Source organism: Urocitellus parryii, chromosome 6 (assembly GCF_045843805.1).
Source record: "Urocitellus parryii isolate mUroPar1 chromosome 6, mUroPar1.hap1, whole genome shotgun sequence".
NCBI lineage: Eukaryota > Metazoa > Chordata > Mammalia > Rodentia > Sciuridae > Urocitellus > Urocitellus parryii.
Genome location: NC_135536.1, coordinates 124,803,653 through 124,814,063, shown reverse-complemented (window position 1 = coordinate 124,814,063; position 10,411 = coordinate 124,803,653).

Sequence of the window (10,411 nt, the reverse complement as noted above, 5' to 3'; positions counted from 1 at the left end):
AAAAAAGTACTCAAGAGGGGACTTCATTCAAGCACAAACATGGCTTTCTTAAATTTAAATTTTATAAGCAAACTGGAAAGATTTCATCATTTTAGAACAGAATATTGGATGGATGGAAGGAAATAATACAAGAAAAGATACTAGAAACTGTGGAAACCAAGAGTAATTTTAGGAAATGTTACACATAATCAAGCAGTCTAGAGAGATAAAAATAAGCAGCTTGAATAGAGATATTTAAATAATAAAGTAAAATTTCTCTGATAAAGTTTTGAGATTGCAGATTGAAAAGACCTACTAGATAGTGAAAAGATTAATTTTTTAAAATCAATAACAAGATGTCCATACACACCTTTTTGAAATTCTGACATTCCAAGTATGAACATAAAATTGCTTAAGCTTCAAGATGAAAAATAAATAACTATTTAAAACTAAATAAGAACAGCATTATGCTTCTTTATTCTAGCACAGGTCTTTAGGAAAAGTGAAATAACATCTTTAAAACAATGAAAGCAAAAGATTGTGACACAAACACATATTCCCAACTAAATGTCATTCACTTTTCATGGCTAAAAAATACACATTTCTGAATGTGTATTGGTTTAAACTATTATATATATATATATATTATAATATATATAAACTATTATAGATGAAGAAAATGCAGTCTTACAACACTGAACAACAGCTTGGTCAGTGAGAGACTGCTTATGTGATGGTAGCCTCATGAGACCATATTGCCCAGTGACATCATAGCTGTCTTAGTACATGTTTATGTACATTTTGTGATGTTCACACAATGGCAAAATCACCTGATACTACATTTTCTCATAACATATTCCCTTCACCGATCAATGCATTACTGCATTGTTGAAAGTTTCTGAAACAGCCCTGGAATCTGGAGAGAAATCTCAAGACAGGTGAGAAGATTGATGCCTCCTGAATCTTGCAATATCTAAAATCTGAAAAAGCAAGAAAATAGTTAGTGTGATGGAAAACCGGTATTGTGTTAATTGTTTGATTGTCGAAATACAATGTACTGTGAATCCATGAAATATATATAAATTACGTAAGGAAGAACAAATTTATTGTCCAGGGAAAACTGATACAGAACATTACGTATTAGATGCATCCCAACAAAATTATTGAATTTCAAGAACTGGAAAGCAGTACTTTTATAACTATGTAAATGATTAAGTCACATTTAATGAGAATTTTTTAAAAATATCACACTACTGACTTTAGGGATTAGATTTTCTCCATAAATATTCAATACTAAAGTACAGTAGAACAGTATTTTCAAGTTCTCATGAAAGGAAGTATGGCCAAAATACTATTCCAAAGCAAATTGTCTTTTTCTTTTACTTTTTTGCTGTACTAGAGATGAATCCAGGACTTCACACATGCTAGGTGAGTGCTCTAACATCGAGCAGCACACCCAGCCCTAGGAGTCTTTCAGTAAAGGCAGCAGAATACATTTCCATAAATTTTGATAGATCCTGGTCTTAGAGGAAGTGTTGAAGACAAATTTGAGCTCAATAGCTTCTTTGTGACTATTACTAGAGGCAAATGATGAGTGGATAAGCTATGGGAAAAAAAGACAGGATATTGGGATTAAATTTATTGAGTGACATAGGATTAAATAAAGCCAATGTGGGAATTCTAATTAGAGAATTTTATATAAATGTTGCATACCTTACTTCTATAAAGAGTGCCTACTAACCAAAACTCCAAAGGAAATGAGTGAAAATAAAACATAATTTAAATATTATGATACTCTTGTTTCTAGCTATTCAATATAATAGTTTCAAAACTAATAAATAATAGAGGTATGTGTATTTTTAAATTTTAGTAATGCATTTGTTTATTTTTTTCATGAGTTGGCCTCGGACCAAAATCATTTTGAAAATTTAAAAATAAATAATAAATTAATATCCAACTAAAATATAGTGGTAGAGGAGAGAGGAAAGATATTTAGCAGTGGGAATACACTAGGTTTATTGTGGTACTAATAAACAACTTCATGTTGTTTAAAGAAACAGATGACTTGAGTTTATTTTTCTAAATTTTTATTTTGAAAAGTTTAAGTTCTTCAGAAAAGTTGAAAACAATTGCATAATGAAAGAACTGCATTATGAACATTGGTAGACCCATCACCTGGGTTCGATTGTTGACATTTTGCTACATTCACCTTACCTCCATATAAAATGCATCTGTTTCTGAGTCATTTGAGAATAAATTGTAGCCACCGGGGCTCTTCATTTTAAATGATTCACCAAGCATCTCCAAAGAACAAGGACGTGCTCAGAAATAGCCATCATAAAGCTGAAAAATTTAATTATGACTCACTAGAAAGTTTTCCAATTGTCCCTTAGATCTCTCGAAGCTTTTTCCTTCAACCTATTTAGGAATCAGGGTTCCTCTGATGGACTTGGTGTAGTCTCCATTATCTAGACAGATTCCCTGGCTTTTTTGTGTTTTTCCTGAGATGATTGCTTGAAGTGCAGTTTTTTGCAGAATGTTGCTCAGTCTGGATGTATCTGATTCCCACCCTCACCTCAACCCCAGTTTGATTGGATTCATTTAAAACATTTTTTTGACTGATATACATGGGTGCTATAAAAACCCAAATTTGGACATTCATAGTTCTGGTACCTTTCTGGTACCAGGATGGTTGATATTTCTAGCTTGTGCATTATCAATAGCTTCTTTGTGACTATTACTAGAGGCAAAATTTAAAATAGGTTAGGAGAGGGGGAAGAAGGTTGGGTGGCACATTTGACTTTGGAGACAGTTTTCTTTGTCAGTGTTAGGGCAGGGGATCGGCTACTGGTATCTAGTTGGTAAAGACCAGGGATACTGCCAAACATCCCATAATGCATAGGACAATCCTCCTCAAAAAAGAATAACGGAGCCAGAAATGTCAATAGTGTTGAGGTGGAGAAACTCAGGTGTCCAACCAACTGACTCTGTGACATCAACCTTCTTCCCAACCTTCCTTGTTCCTGAGATACTGCTTGTAGGGAGAGTTGGGCGAATTCTTCAGTGGTGGCTGGTTTCTGATCTTGCAGAAACCATTTCACATGCACAACGTGGGCCAGGTCCTGTATGGCTAGGAGAAAGCTAGGTTTTATGCAAGAGGCAACTGTGAGGTTAGTATGGAGGAAGATTGTCAAAAACGGAGTCACAGGAGATCCTGAACCTGAACATTGGAAACACTGGAGCTGAGTTGCCACATTATGAGATCTTTCAGAGCTTACTTGACCTGTGCTTGGGAACATCATGCCATCCAGCACCATCCCTCTTTGTGGCACGGATGATTGATTTTTGGAAAACATTAAAGTTGTAATGTTTGTTGCTAGAATAAAAACTAAGTTAAATCCTCTGGGCTGGCAAAAGACACATTAACACAAAACCAAACAAAGCAAACATCACAACTAAAGGATAACCATAAAAGAAATTATAATTATAGTATTCACTGATAGAAATCCTATCCAAACTTTTTTTTTCTTTAAAAGGAAAACGAAGTTTCACTGCTTTTCCAGCAAAAAGAAACATACAGAAGACTCCAGTCCTAGAAGCAGTGATTCTGCCCGTGCCAGAGAACAGGTGTTTTTTTTTTAAATTTAATTAATTAATTTATTTATTTTTTGTTCTTTTTAGTTATATATGACAGTACAATGTATTTTGACATATCATGTGTACATGGAGTATAACTTCCCATTCTTGTGGTTGTACATGATATGAAGTTATACTGGTCATGTATTCATACATGACCAAAGGAAAGTTATGTTCAATTCATTCTACTGTCTTTCCCATTCCCATCTCTTCCCCCTTTCCCCATCCTCCCCTGTCAAATCTGGTGGATCTCTACTCCTCCCTCCCCCTACCTATTGTGAGTCAGCATCTGCATATCAGAGAGAACATTTGGCCTTCGTTTTTTGGGAATTAGCTTATTTCACTTAGCATGATAGTCTCCAGTTCCATCCATTTATGGGTATATGCCATAATTTCATTCTTCTTTGTGGCTGAGTAATATGCTATTGTGTATATGTACCACGTTTTCTTTATCCATTCATCTAATGAAGTGCATATAGTTTGGTTTCATAGCTTAGCTATTGTGAGTTGAGCTGCTGTGAACATTGATTTGCTCATGTCACCATAGTATGCTGATTTTAAGACCTTTGGGCATATACCAAGGAGTGGGATAACTGGGTCCAATAGTAGTGTTACCGCTGTTGACCAGTGAAGAGTCCTTGCTTCCCCAGTGTTGAAGAATAATACCAGAGAAGCACGCCAGGTAAGATCAGAGTAGGAATTAGAAGTTTATTAAAGGACAGCAGAAAAGACTTCTGGAGGAAGAAGGGGACCCAAGAGGTGGAATCCATGAAGTAGTGAGGTTGTTTCCCCTTTTTATAGTTCTTTCAGTGATGGAATGTAGGTTGGAAGGCCCGAGGGGTGGGACACAGGTGGGCCAAAGAAGTAATCTGGGCAGGAGGGACTTCATTAATACTTCTTTGGGATGGGCTATCTTCAAATCTGCTGGGGCTGTTCATTAATATTTCTTTGGGATGGACTTTGGGCCTAGGGCTTTTCTTGGGAATTCATTAACATTTCAAGAGTTGCTCGACTTTTCCAGGAATTCATCTTCATGGCCTCCATTTTAGATTTCACTCGATATTAGACCCGATTTACCTAACTACACTGACTACCTAATTTTAAATCTGGCTTCATTAGCTCCATTTCAGTTTTTCTGAGGAATCTTCATACTGCTTTCCAGAGTGGTTGCACCAATTTGCAGTCCCATCAGCAATGTGTGAGTGTACCTTTTTCCCCACATTCTCACCAACACTTTTTTGGGACCAGGATTTTTTAAAGAGGTAATTCAAAGGTTACATTTCACATATTTTCTGGAGTTGTAATTCACTTAACTTGGGACACAGTAATTTCTGAGATCTCCTGGTACCATCTCCAAAGTCTGGATTACTTCATTTCTATGGTAGGTGTGTACTCAAGGACAGATAACACTGCCTAGGATGGGGAAGAAAGGTAATCCTGTTTCCCAGGAGATTAGGGAGTGGGAAAGATTTGAGAAAAGAAGGGAGAAAGGAAGACTAAGAAAAATGTTCATTTAAAAAATAAGTCTCAGTGGCAAAGCAGCAAGGCTATAATCAAAGCATAATGTGGACTACTGTTACATTTCCTTCTGTCAATTTCTATATTTTGTTTCTATGGAAAAGTGGGTGACAACATCTCCAAGTTGCTTCCTGCTGACAGAGGGCAAGGTTGGGGGAAGTGACCTGGAGTCTGTGTTCTCTTCCAGGTGGGGAATGGGTAGTTAAGGGTATTCACCATCAGGGCAGTCCAAAGGTCCATGGATACACAAACTTTAAGGATAACTATTATCTAAAACTGCTTGAGAGCAGAGAAAAAGCATATCTTTCAAATTATTTAAGAAAAATTTATAAAACAAAACAAAAAATAAATAAAAAGAATAAAATAAGGAAATATTGACTAACCTGACATATAGATGTAAAATCTTAAATAACATATTCTAACTACTAAAATGTCATATTACACAATATTAAAAGGATTGACCAATTTCTGGTTTATTGAAAGGATGCCAAGTATAGTTCAATACTGGGAAATCTTTTAATATATTTTTGAACATAATATAATTTTATTAATGTAATTGATACATTTATATATAAAATATCATAGTCTCTGTAGATGCTGAAAAGTTATCTTAAAATTTTGATTTTTTTTTTCATACTGGTATTGAATTCAGGGTCACTCAACCACTGAACTTGCAATCCTCCTGCCTCAGCCTCCAGAGCCACTGGGATTACTGTGTCCAGCCTTAACATTTATTTTTTGATCAATAAAATAAGAAATACTTCCTCAGCCTTTAAAAATCTGTGTGTGTATGTGAGTGTGAAATCTCAAGTTAAAGGCCAAAATCATGTTTAATGAGAAATAAAAAAGAATCTTTACTTTTAAAACGAAGTAAAAGACAAGGATACAAGCAGTCTGAAACATTGTTTCAAACCTGCTACTAAATGTAAAGTTTTTTTTTTTAAATGGAAAATAAGCAATAAAATGGTAATTATTTGCTGTTTGGAAAAATCTAAGAAAATCAGTAGATGAAAATATGATGCAAAGAGGATGCAATCAGCTACTTAAATACAAAATTAACACACAGAAATAAATGGCTTCATTTGTATCAGTTACAAATAGTTAAATGCTTTAATGGCAGAAATGATTTATTTTTAGCAATAACAATAAATAAGCAGGTAGGAATTCAAACTTAAGTAATGTGAAAAATTTATATGAGAACTACATGAACAAATGGACAGACATGCCATATTATTTATTGGGTATGAAGAATTGTATCATGATGATACTGTCACTATATTAATCAGTACATTTAAAATAATTGTAATGCATTATCAACAGAATATGTTTTGGGGAACTAGACAAACCAATTATAAAGTTTGCATTAAAAAATAAACAAGTAAGAATGGCTGGGGGCTGGGGATGTGGCTCAAGCGGTAGCGCGCTCGCCTGGCATGCGTGCGGCCAGGGTTCGATCCTCAGCACCACATACCAACAATGATGTTGTGTCTGCCGAGAACTAAAAAATAAATATTAAAATTCTCTCTCTCTCTCCTCTCTCACTCTCTCTTTAAAAAAAAAAAAAAGAATGGCTGGAACAATTAAAAGCAAAAACATTAATGGAAGAGCTGCTTTATCAGAAGTAAAAACATTTTTTTAAGATTTCATAGTTGGGCTGGGGATGTGGCTCAAGCGGTAGTGCGCTCGCCTGGCATGTGTGCGGCCCAGGTTCGATCCTCAGCACCACATACAAACAAAGATGTTGTGTCCTCCGAATACTAAAAAAATAAATGTTAAAAAATTCTCTCCCTCTCTCTCTCTCTCTTAAAAAAAAAAAAAAAAAGATTTCATAGTTGAAAAAGTGTGGTGCCTGCTCATGGGGGGAAAACAAGATAAATGTGACAAATAGAAAGTATCAAAATAAACCTAAATTCATAAATGACCACATTGGATAGAAGTCAGTAGAGAAGAACAACATGGTGACTATAATTAATAACAATATGTTGTATTCTTGAAAATTGCTAAGTGTAGATTTTAAGTGTTTCCACCACAAAAAAAATGTATGTGAGGTAATGTGTTTTAATTATGTCAACTTAACCATTCCATAATGTACACATATTTTTCTTTTCTTTCATTACTGCCTCCTTTTTTACCTTCCTTTATTTGTCATTCTTCCTATCTCCCTTTGTGGAGCTGGGGATCAAGTCCAGAGCTTCATGTATGCTAGGTAAGTGCTCCAAAACAAAACTACATCCCCAACTCCTTTTTTCAAAACAACACTTTTCCCCTTTGTTGTGGTTACTGGAAATTAAATCCAGGGGCACTTGACCACTGAGCTCATCCCCAGACATTTTTATTTTTTATTTTGTGACAGGTTCCCACTAAGTCACCCAGATTGGCCTTTAACTTGAGATCCTCCTGCCTCAGCCTTCCAAGAAGCTGGGACATACACTATTGTGCTGGACTAAAAACGGTTGGTAGCACACCGTGTCTGTAAGGGTTCAGGGACTATGGTACTTGCATACAGTGTTGAGAGATGTATGTATCTCTCAACAATGTATATATCCTTTGTTCCATATGTTAAATAAATAGAATTTTAATTTGTTGATTTAAATATATTTTTAATAAAAATTTAAAAAATCAATAGAAAATAGAGTCACAAAAGGTATAGAGACTAATATATATCTAAACAAATTTATATCTTCTTCATGTAAATCACAGACAGATCAAATATTTATGTATTAAAATCAAAATAAACAATAAAAGCTACATTAAAATATAAGGGGTTGTTGGTAGGGAATGGGGAAACTTTAATAGAATGTTATAAAACACAGCAGCCTAAGTAGAATATCAGTCTTCAGCAGTTGGTGGAGGGGGGCTAGTTTTTAATGGAGACAGAGTTTCAGTTTTGCAGAATATTTTGAAAATATTCTGGAGATGGATGATTGTGGTGGATGATTGTACTTACGGTCCTGGACTGTACCCTTAAAAATGGTTAAAATGGTAAACTTGATGTTGTGTACCATAATAAAAATATGTAGTAGCATAAAACAGTGTTTGAAACAAGCAATCACATATAGAATTAAAAAAAAACTATAAACAAAAAACAAACTATCAACCTAAGAAGTCAGAAGACATATAACAAACCGGGAAAGTTATTTACATGACAGAAAAATACAAGTTTCTTAACTCATTATCTCTCCTGCAAAATAAACAAAATTCTTAACAAACTATGAGAACATTGGAAAAGGATCTCAACCTTTTACAAGACAGGAAAATTAATTGTTCCTCTCTGTATGAATATTTTAAATAGTGAACTGAACTCATCATGCCATTTTTTTCTTATCAAATAGTCAAAAATCAAAACAGTTGGTAGCACACGGTGTCTGTAAGGGGTCGGGAACTATGGAACTTGCATACATTGTTGCGAGAGTAGTTTAGACTTGACTACTTAAATAAATAATGCATATATCCTTTGTTCCAGCATTTCCACTACTGGGAGTATGACCTATAGATAACTCACCCATGTGCAAATTCTGAGGCATTCACTGCAACATTATAGTGGCAAAAGGATGGAAGAAAATTATTCAAGGTGACAGTGGTATATGAACTCCAAGATTTATTATGAAAAGGAGGAGGTAGTATGCAGAACAGGGTGCACTGGTACAACCTGTTGATAGAGGTGTGTGTGCTTGTTAAGCATCCATAGATTCTGGGAAAACATATGAGAAACTACTCACAGGGAGTTCTCAGGAAAAAGAAATTATGGTAATGGGACAAGTATGGCAGATTACATCTTTTCTTTTTGTATGAGTGTATTGTAGCTGCATAACAAATCATTATAAACTTGGTGACTTAACTGAAAATTATTCTAGCAGAGTTTTGGAGACCAAAAAATAAAATCAAGGTGTTGGTAGGGGTATAAGGTCTCTGAAGTCTCTATGGGCAGATCCTTCTTTGCTTCTTCCAGGTTCTGGTGGCCTTAGGTGTTCTTGGGCTGTGGTAGCATCACTCCAGTCTCTGCCTCTGTCTTCATGTGAACTTCTTTTGTCTGTGACTCTGGGTGTCTTCTCCTCTTATTACAAGGACCCCAGTCAATGGATTTAGGGCTGACACCAAATCCAGGATAATTTTATCTTGAAATCCTAAACTAATTAAGTTTGCAGGAAGTGTAATTCTAAATAAGGTCACTTTCTGAGATTCTGGGTGGATATGAATTTTTGAGGGACACTTCAACCCATTTTTACTCTTGGATCTTTTGAAATTTATACTGTGTATATTTATCACCTACTAAAAATAAATTGGATAATTAAAAACAATGGACAACGTAACACTCCATTTATACATGTTTTTATAAGGTATCATGAACAAGGTTTTGGAATAGTCCTTACTAGGTTAAAATTAGCCCTGTGGCATAAGCACCAGAGATAAGAGGAGATGGGAAGTAGCTCATAACTATGTTCTCCATAGGACTCTATAAGGGGTCAAGAGACTTGACCCACAATTTTATACTGAGATAGATCTTATAAAAGGTTATATTTTGTCATAAATGTGCTTGAATCCTAAAGTAAAAAGATATATCCTTACAACTTAAAATAAACTGTTCTAACAAATTCAAAAATGACAATGAGAGAATTGCCATTGCTTTTATCACTAAAATGTTAATATGCAAGTTATTTAGAAAGTAGAAAAACAGACAATTTTCTAATCTTGCATTTTAAAGTTAAATCTGGTAGGACCTGAACATGAAAGGGCATGCGTGTTCATCACCCTAAGTTGCTGAATGCTGAAGGACTACGATGGGGGCAAAGCAAGGAGAGTCTGCCATCTGTTCTGGGAGTGGGGACAACTAGGGCTGTCTTGGCAGAATCTCTAGGAAGAGATGAGCAGATGTGGGAGAGGCTAAGGAGGTTTGGGATCCTTCAGCTCATCAAGGGGGCTGCCCTTGGAGTGAATTACAGCAGGTTAAAAATCCCCCAAATAATTGTTATTTTTTTTTTAAATCTCTCTTTGGCAAAAGAAAATATGCTTCAGTTAACCTAGAGTTGTTTGTGTGATTCATTTCACTCTACCTCAGGTATAAAGGGCTTTGAACTCATTTTGGTTCAATATTAAACCTAAGGCTGCAGTGTCCTGGACATGGCCCTTATAGCAGGGAAGCCGTGACTTCAGTTGTGAGGAACTCACAGCTTTATGGAGGTCACTGAGCCTGAATAGAGACTGCTGAACTATATTTCAGATAGAGTTCACAATGCTTATTAAATGGCTGAGAAAGAGCCATGAAGACACTTTTTCAGTC